This window comes from Mustela nigripes, chromosome 13 (genome assembly GCF_022355385.1).
Source record: "Mustela nigripes isolate SB6536 chromosome 13, MUSNIG.SB6536, whole genome shotgun sequence".
In the NCBI taxonomy this organism is placed as follows: Eukaryota; Metazoa; Chordata; class Mammalia; order Carnivora; family Mustelidae; genus Mustela; species Mustela nigripes.
Genome location: NC_081569.1, coordinates 79,843,390 through 79,853,823, shown reverse-complemented (window position 1 = coordinate 79,853,823; position 10,434 = coordinate 79,843,390).

Genomic DNA, 10,434 nt, shown 5'->3' with positions numbered 1-10,434 from the left:
GCTGTTCCCTAGACCTATGTTTCTGTTTTTATGCTAGTACTATATTAGCACAAATGTATGATCAGCACAGCTTTGTAATATAACTTGAAGTCTGGAATTGTGATGCCTCCAGCTTTGCTTTGCTTTTTCAAGATTGCTATGGCTATTCAGGGTCATTCGTGGTTCCATATAAATTTACAGATTGTTCTAGTTCTGTGAAAAATGCTGGTAGTAATTTGATAGGGATGGCATTAAATGTGTAGATTGCTTAGGGTAGTATGGATATTTTTACTTCTAACCCATGAGCATGGAGTTTTTCCATTTCTTTTTGTCATCTTCAGTTTCTTTCATCAGGGCTTTATAGTTTTCAGAATACAGATCTTTTACCTCTTTGGTTAGGTTTATTCCTAGGTACTTTATGATTTATGGTGTAGTTGTAAATGGGACTGATTCCTGGATTTCTCCTTCTGCTGTTTCATTGGTATATAGAAATGCAGATTTCTGTACAGTCATTTTGTATCCTGTGACTTTACTGAAATCGTGTATTAGCTCTAGCAATTTTTTGATGGAGTCTTTTAGGTTTTTCTAAATAGAGTATCATGTCATCTGCAAATAGTGAAAGTTTGACTTCTTCCTCACTGATTGGATGCTTTTTATTTCTTTTTGTTGTCTGACTGCTGAGGCTAACACTTCTAGTACTATGTTGAATAATAGTGGTGAGAGTGGACATCCCTGTTTTGTTCCTGACTATAGAGGAAAAGCTCTGATTTTCCCAATTGAGGATGATATTAGCTGTGGTTTTTCACATATCATCTTCATTTTGCTGAGGTATGTTCCCTATGCCCTTACATTGAGTTTTTTTTTTTTTTTTTTTTTTAATCATGAATGAATGTTGTTCTTTGTTAAGTGCTTTTCCCCCCCAGCTTTTGAGAGGATTATATGATTATATGGTTCTTATCCTTTCTTTTATTAATGTAATATATCACATTGATTGAGTTGTGAATATTGAACCACCTTGCAGCCCAGGAATAAATCCTCCTTGATCATGGTGAATGATTCTTTTAATGTACTGTTGAATTCAATTTGCTAGTATTTTGTTGAGAATTTTTGCATCCATGTTCATCAGAGATATTGGCTTGTGGTTCTCTTTTTGGTGGAGTGTTTGTCTGGGCTTGGAATCAGCATTGCTGGCCTCATTGAATGAGTTTGGATGTTTTTCTTCGTTTTCTATTTTTTAAAATAGTTTGAGAAGAATACGTATTAATTCTTCCTTAAATGTTTGTTAAAATTCACCTTTGAAGTCATCTGACTCTAGACTTCTGTTTGTTGGGAGATTTTTGATTACTGATTCATTTTCTTTGCTGGTTATCAGTCTGTTCAAATCTTCTATTTCTTCCTGTTTCAGTATGGTTTCTTGAAATTTATCCTTTTCTTCTAGATTGTCTAATTTGTTGGCATATAATTTTAAATAATATTCTTTTATAATTTTTTGTATTTCTGTGGTGGTGGCTGTTATTCCTCCTCTCTCATTTGTAATTTTTTAAATTTAGGTCCTTTCTTTTTTTCTCTTGATGAGTCTGGCTGGGAGCTTATCAATATTATTGAGTTTTCCTAAGAACAAGTTCCTGGTTTCATTGATCTATTATATTGTTTTTTAGAATCTCTACGTCATTTATTTCTGCTCTAATATTTATTATTTCCTTCCTTTGGCTGTCTTTAGTCCGAATTTGTTGTTCTTTTTCTAGCTCCTTTAAATGTATGGTTAGGTTGTTTATTTGAGATTTTTCTTGCTTCTTGAGGTAGGCCTTTTGTTACTATAAACTTTCCTCTTAGAACCTCTTTTGCATCCCAAAGGTTTTGGACCATTGTGTTTTCATTTTCATTTGTCTCAGTGTACTTCTTTATTTTTTCTGTTATATCCTGGCTGATCCATTCATTGTTTGGTAGAATGTTATTTAGTCTCAATGTATTTGTGATCTTTCCGAATTTTTTTCTTGTGGTTGACTTCTAGTTCCATAGTGTTGTGTTCAGAAAAGGCACATGGTACGACTTTGATCTTTTAAAAACATTCTGGAGAATGTTCCATGTGCACTTGAAAAGAATGTATATTCTGCTATTTTAGCATGGAATGTTCTGAATATATCTTTTAAATTCATCTGATCCAGTTTGTCATTCAAAGTCATTGCTTCCTTGCTGATTTTTTGTTTAGATTATCTGTCTGTTGATGTATGTGAGGGGGTTACTAAAATATCTTACTATTACTATATTATTATTGATTAGTTCCTTTGAGTTAACTGTTTTATGTATTTTGGTGCTCCCACACTGAGTGACAAATATTAATAATTGTTATATCTTCTTGTTGGCTTTTCCCCTTTATTATGATATGGTGCCCTTCTTTGTTTCTTGTTATAGTCTTTTTGCTAAAGTCTATTTTGTCTGATATAACTATCATTATTCCTACTTTCTTTTGACATCCATTTGCATGATAAATATTTCTCTGTCCCCTCACTTTTGATCTGCATGTGTCTTTAAGTCTGAAATGAATCTCTTGTAGGCAGCATATAGGTGTGCCTTGGTTTTTTATTTATTCTGTCACCTGCCTTTTGATTGGAGTCTTTAGTCCATTTACATTCAGTGTAATGACTGATAGATATGTATTCATTACCATTTTGTCACTTGTTTTGTGGTTGTTTTTGTAGTCCTTCTCTGTTCCTTTCTTGTCTTTTTCTCTTTCATGGTGTTCTGGTTTTCCTTAGTGATATATTTGGATTTCTTTCTCTTTATTCTTTCATCATGGCAGTTTTTGATTTGTGTATAATATCTTCTGCATATAAGAGTATATATTAAGCTGATGATTGTTTAAATTTAAACCCATTGTTTACCTCTCCCCATGTTTTAGGTCATATTTAAATCCTTTTATTTTGTGAGTTCCTTGATTAATTTTTTACAGAAATAATCATTTTTACTGCTTTTGTGTTTCCTACCTTTACATTGTCATTTTTGGTCTTTCTTTTCCACTCAAAGTGTCCTGTCTAATATTTCTTGCAGGGCTGATTTAGTGATGATGAACCCTTTTTAGTGTTTATTTGTCTGGGCTCTTGATCTTTCCTTCTATTCTGAATGATAGTCTTGCTGGATAGAGTATTCTTGGTGGCAAATTTTTCTCTTCAGCCCTTCAAATGTATCATGGCATTCCTTTCTGGCTTAGAAAGTTTCTGCTGGAAAATCTGCTGATAGTCTTATGGGGTTTCCTTTGTATGTAACTGTCTTCTTTTTTTCTTGCTACTTTTAAGGTATGTATATTTTTTGTCACCAAATTTTGCTATTTTAATTACAATATGTCTTGGTGTGGCTCTGCTTTTGTTGGTTTTCATGGGGATTTTCTCTGCCTCCTGCATTTGGATATGTGTTTCCTTCCCCAGATGAGGGAAGTTTTCAGCTATTGTCTCTTCAGATAAATTCTCTGACCTTTTTTCTCACTCCTCTTCTTCTGGGACTCCTATAATATGAATGTTATTACAGTTGGAGTGTTTATGTATGTATGTAGTCACTGAGTTCCCTAAGTCTATTCTCATGTTGCGTAATTCTTTTTTCTCTCTTTCCATTACTCTGTCTTCTAGGTCACTAATTCATTACTTTGCTCTTCCAGTCTGCAGTTCATTCCCTCAAGAGTGTTTCTCATTTCATTTATTGAGTCCTTTATCTCTGCTCTGTATTCTTTATCTCTGTGCCAATAGTCTGACTGATGCCCTCCACTCTATTCTTGAGTCTTAGGATCATTATTTAAATTCTCCATTAGCCATGTTACTTATATCTGTTTCACTTAGATCTTTGACTGTGGCCTTGCCTTTTTCTTTCATTTGGGACAAATTCCTCTGTCTTCTCATTTTGTCTAAGTCTCTGTGCCTGTTTCAGTGTTTTAGGAAAGTCAGCTACATATCTTGTTATTGAGGGTAAAGGATTTATGAAGAAGAGGTCCTGTAGCCTCCTACAGTATAGTGTCCCCTAGTCCCCAGGGCCTGATGCTTCCTGGAGTGTCTCCAATGTGTGCTGCGTGCACTCTGCTTTGTGTCTGGCTGCTTTATCCTTTAGGCCAGTCATCTGAAGAAATTCTCTTTGCCTTTTGGGGGCAGTGTTTTGTCTCTGAATGTGGTGCATTTTAAGTAGGTGTGCTCTGGTCTGCTTGTGAAATGACACTTGTCACCACTGCCAGAACTGAGACTGCAAAACTCCCCTATTGGGAGACATAGTGTGAGCAGGGTTTTGTGCTGGTCTTCTGGGGGAAGAGGTCTGGTGCACCGGGACTGAGGCAAACATGACTGGGAGGGAAAGTTCCAGCACAGCACAGGGGGCAGGGCTTGGTGTAAGTGAGTGTCGGTACTGAACTTTTCCCCACAGGTGGCCCTATGCTTATGCTGAGGGATAGGTGAAGGATACCTCACTGTTTCTTTCCTATACCTTTGTTCCCAGAATGGTCACTTTGTGAATACTGCCTCTCTGGGACTTGACTCAAGAAGAGCAAATTACCTCTCCTCTGTGTGCCCCAGGCGCTCCTCATATTGCTATTTTCACGCTGTAGTTTGCAAGCTGTTTGCCTCCCTTTCTCTCCAAGAGCAGCCCCAATGCCTCCGGTCTCTCCCAGAGTGGAGCCCACTCACCTTTAGAACTCCAGGCTTTAAGCTCTGTTGGTTGCAAGAAGCCCTGAAATTCAGCTTCCCTTGCTTTCTAAGCCAGTTGCTGTGGGGAGTCATCTTCCCCATGCACTCCCCTGTTTGCTACTCTGTTTCTCAACCCTCTTCACAACCACAGCTCCCTCTCCACAGCAGCTGCCGGGATCTACTTCTCTCCCAAATCATGTTTCTGCACTTCCCACCTTCTTTGATGTGTCCTCTTCTCTACCTTTAGTTGTGGAGTTTGTTCTGCCAGTCTTCAGGTCAATTTCTGGGGTATTTATGATTATTTAATAGTTATCTAGTTGTATTCATGGGATAAGGTGAGTCTAGGGTCCTACTTTGCTGCCATCTTCTTCTTCCTTATTACACATTAATTTTAAAAAGTCAGGCATGAGAGCTCCCTGAAATTTAGCATATATGGATTGAAGTATTTAATAAGACTTAATTCCATCCCTAGTTTTTACTGCTCTGCTGTGATAGTATTTTCATGTTACAGAATAATTGTTGAAGACATTTTAATATTTTGCAAATCTGAGCTGCAATAAAATATGATTCATCATTATTAATATCATTTTAAATAAGAAAAGAACTGGTTTATATTGATTGTAAGATGCATATTAATTTGAAAGGTGCTAAAATGTAAATGAAATATGCACCAATGACTTAAGTTATTACTAATTCTAAAGGATACAGTTTTATAATAAGTGACTCATAAATATAAAAAATATTTAAACCACATAAAAGGAAAGGGGGATGCATAAAAAAGCAGAGAATACTTGAATTTAGCTTTGAGTTTCCTGGAAAGTGAGACAAAAACATTTATATATATATATATATATATATATATATATATATATATATATACACACACACACACACACACTATTTATTAAATGGTTAAAAGGATTTATCCTATTCAGAAAATAATTTTTTTTTCTGGAACTGAGTTATAAAAAGAATGCTGATTTGGAACATATGTAAAGGCCATTATCTTCAACCACAGCAGTTGTAAAGAACATAAAGAAATGCTTTTATTTGACAATTTCTTCAATCTTTGGAAGCAGAAAGCATGATTGAAGATTTGGCCAATATCTTTAGAAATGTTAAAATAAAATTTATTTAAATTGCTTAGCCAACATTTTACACTAAAGAATATCTTCAATAGGAATGCTGCACCAAGTATGACAAACATAGCTATGAGATTTGCTGAGCTTTATATTACCCTGAAAAGCCACAATTAATTTGAAATTTAATTGGTACTGGGAATCATTTTAATGGTTGGTAGAAGAACAACACAAGTTTTAGCTGTTTTTAGATTGAACTAATTAAGATCAACAGTGTTATAATTGTAATAAAATCTGCTACGTGACCAAAGCTAATTCAGATTATGCCTTGTGTCCATGAGTTGTGTTTTACATTTCTTTCCTTTTTTAAAAAGGTACTATGGAAAATTTCAAACATGTGCAAAAAGTAGACACAATATTGTAGGGAACACTTTTTTATCTATTACCTAGCTTGAACAATGATCAATTTATGGCCATTTTTGTTTCTTTTATGCCTTTACTCTTGATTCTTTTGAAGGAGTCCCAAATATTATAATGTTTAATCTTTAAAGATCTTTCTCTAAGGATTCCCTTTTCAAATATAACCACATTAGGATTGTCATACCTAAAAAAGTATTAATTCCTTACAATCATAGCCACTTTGGGTGTACATTGCTTCAGTTATCTTATTAATTTTTTTTTAAAGATTTTATTTATTCATTTGACAGAGAGAGATCACAGGTAGGTAGAGAGGCTGGCAGAGAGAGAGATGGAGGGGAGCAGGCTCCCTGCTGAACAGAGAGCCCGATGCGGGACTCAATCCCAGGACCCTGAGATCATGACCTGAGCCGAAGGCAGCGGCTTAACCCACTGAGCCACCCAGGCACCCAGTTATCTTATTAATTTTATTTAGAAATGGATTAGTCGCTGAATCAAGATCAAAATGAGGTTTACACTCAGAGAAGGGACAAGAATAGCTCCTTCTCTATCTCTGAACATCCAGGTCCTCAACAATATGGACTGAGCGCCTACAGGCAGGCACAGGCTGGCTGCTGGGAAAACAAAGGTGAATGCAACAGAATCCTCTGGTCAAAAGAATGCATCATCTTCTGGGGAAGGAGTAACCCCATACTTTTGTTCATAGGGATTGCTTAGCAGCCCTCATTCCCAGGAATTCCTCTCAGATTGAACCTAAATTCCTCATTTGCAACCTATTTCCATTCTTTTTTTTTTTTTTTTTTTGTGTGTGTGTGTGTGTGTGGACAAGGAACAGTATCACTGCAGACTGTTATTATCATATTTATTTTTGTTTTTTGGGGGGTGAGGTTTCTTTATTGTTTTTACTTTATTGTTATTTTTTGCTTCTGCTTTTATTTTTCTGCCTTTCTGTAATCTCTTCTGCTCTCCTGCACATCTGTCCAGTATGTATGCGGTATAACCGTGTAACTATAAAAGACTGAACCACACAGTTATGGGAAAGACATAAGATGTGTTTCTACCTGGGGGGTTTAACGCAAAATGGCTGATTTGACGAACAATCCTTGAACTTGTATTTCCTTAGAAAGGGGGGGGTTTGAGTTAGGGTTCAAAAGAGATGCTTTATAGTGTGCAGAGTATAAATAATATTATTTTAATGTTTTAAAGTATTTTCACATCAATTATTTATTATTCTCTCTATAATCCTATGAGTTATAAGGACAAGTATGAATATCTTTATTTGGCAGGTGGGGAAAATACAGCACTAAGAAATTATGCTGTATAAAGAGTACATACAAAGATAGAATGGGGCCAACCTGAGAGATTAGTTATCTAGACTTAGTCTCTGCTCCTCTACTTGTTGCTGATGTTTTTGTGAAATCATATAACACTGACTGTACTTTACTAGAAGACAAAAGGAGTGACATGTCCAACATGTGCATATAGGTCATTTTGAGCTTTCTGCTCACTCCCCTCACTCTCAGCTGATGGATAGTACCTGTCGTGGCATGCAACAGATGTTACTAGATGACCAAGGACAGATACCTGAACCTACATGCAACTGTGGGCTCTTTCTCCCAGAAATTTGAAACTGGTTTATAGGAACTACTTAGCATTGTAGCAGTGACTCCTGAGTAAGGAACATATAAGGCCAAGCCTGACCCATGGGCAAGTTAAGCCCAGTGGGTTGGTCATGTCAGAGAGAAGAGTAAAGCAAATGGGCATTTACTTCCCAGTCAAGTGAATTCATCTCCTGCTCTTTAAAAAAAATTCTTATTCTTAAGCAATTTTTACACCCATCATGGGGCTCAAATCTACAACCCTGAGATCAAGAGGCACACGTTCTACCAACTGAGCCAGCCAGGGGCCCTTATTCCCTTTTGAGGCCGGTTGTACTTGCTTTCTGGGACATACTTGGTACTCATCCAATAAATTCCCTTTTTGCTTAAGTACTTTGAATGGATTTCAGTTCCTTACAATCAAATGAGCCCAAGACCCAATCAAATGCTTTATTTAGGCAAAAGGGAAATCACAGTAAGAGGTTTGTCCTGGGGCTTTTACTCTTTTTCCAAGCAGAGGTGGCAATTGTGTTGGTGTTGTTGCCTTTCTAGGGGTAGGTGGGAGTGTTTGTGGATTTCCCATGGAAGAGTAAGAGGAGGAACTTTCATCCTTTTAAACTTTCCCAGCAAGGGCACCTGGATGGCTTGGTGGGTTCAGTGTCTGACTCTTGGTTTCCACTTGGGTCATGATCTTGAGGCCTGGGATTGAATCCTGCATCGGACTCCACACTCAGCAAGGAGTCTGCCTGAGGATTTTCTCTCTCCCTCTGTCCTTCCCCAGCTCTCTCTCAAGTAAATAGATAAATCTTTTAAAAACCCCACAAACTTCCCCATCATTGGAAAGTTTTTTTTCCTCCTTCTCCAGTTGATTTCAGATCTGTAGGAGTTGGAGGGAAGGACAGTGCCATGATTCTTATCTCTGGGGCTTCAGAGCAGACTTGAAGCCAGTGGTGCTCAGCTCTGGGTGCCCCTAGGAGCCAATAGACTTCCTCCCGAGCAAGTTTATACCTTGGGATTTCTGTTGTGCAGAAATCTTGCCAGATCCTACCCTACTCTTACTCCTTGCCATCTGACTCATGAGGATCCTAAGAAACGTCAGAATTCAATGTTTCTTCATAGACATTTCATTTCCTTAAAACAACAACAACTTTTGAATGTATTGTCACCCACTAAGCATTTACTGTGTTACTACAATGAACATTGTGGTTGTCTGTGTGACATTCATATCACCTTCCCTCATGTATAACACCTGTCTACTGAGTCTCCACAGTTTTACCTACCAGTGAATGACAGTCATTTGTCCACACTGGTTAGTTCAAGGTTCTCTGGAGCTGGGACTCTTGTTAGTTGTGAGACATCATGTTCTTTCTTCTTCTTCTTCTTCTTTTTTTTTTTTTTTAAAGATTTTATTTATTTATTTGACAGAGAGAGATCCCAAGTAGGCAGAGAGGCAGGCAGAGAGAGGAGGAAGCAGGCTCCCCGCTGAGCAGAGCCTGATGTGGGACTCGATCCCAGGACCCTGAGATCATGACCTGAGCTGAAGGCAGCGGCTTAACCCACTGAGCCACCCAGGCGCCCCATGTTCTTTCTTCTGAGGAGGTAAAAGGGAAAGTGTGTTTTGCATCTTGCAACGGTGGGGAGACGCCAACGTGAGGGAGAGGCAACATATGGAGCCAGGCAGAGTCCGTAGAGCTGTAGAGAGGTCTAGCCAGATCCTACGTGCACAGAGCCTGGGGTTTACATTTCCTGTGGATTTTAAGGTCCAGGTGCCAATTAATTCCCATTGCTATTAAAGGCAGTTTGGGTTCAATTTTCCGTTATTTTCAACATAGCAGATTCTGATCCAGAACTTTTACATTCATTTACTTCTCTCACATTTTGGGTTACTGATTTCACATTCAAATACAAGCACCTTCAGTGTAGAGCACAGCACTGTGTACTCCCCATATCTTTTGCCCTCATGGCAACCTTATGAGATAGATAATATTATAATTGAATGTCCACTTTTCAGTCAAAGGTACTCAGGTTCTGAGAGATTGTGACTTCTCTAAAGACCCAAAACCTATAAGCAACCATAGAGTCTGAATTTGAGCCTATTGCAAATACCATTTTATTATAGGAAAGATATTAAAGATAAAAATTCAGCTTTTAGGGGTGCCTGGGTGGCTTAGTGGGTTAAAGCCTCTGCTTTCGGCTCAGGTCGTGATCTCAGGGTCCTGGGATTGAGCCCCGTGCTGGGCTCTCTGCTCAGCAGGGAGCCTGCTTCCCCCCCACCCCGCCTGCCTCTCTGCCTACTTGTGAACTCCGTCTGTCAGATAAATAAATCAAATCTTAAAAGAAATAAACAAAATTCAACTTTTAGACAGTTGGCAGTAATCACTCATATTTGTGAAATACTTTCTGTATTTCCAAAGCATATGTGAACCCATGTTACCACCATGTTGACGAGGTATCAACTCAACTATAAGGAGCTGACTGAAATAGAGAGGCCGGACACAGAGAGTACCTAGGAAATAAGTCGAGGGGTATTTATCTCATCAGTGCAGGTAGAAGAAGGTGTTACACAGTAAAAACAATGTTCTCCAATGACAGGCACAGTGTGTAAACCTCTGGGTCTTCCAGAGAGGGCTTCAATATCATTGTATGGGTTTAAGTCTGAATGAGTGAGGAGCCTACTGGGACTTGTAGGAAGTGTCACTGAGG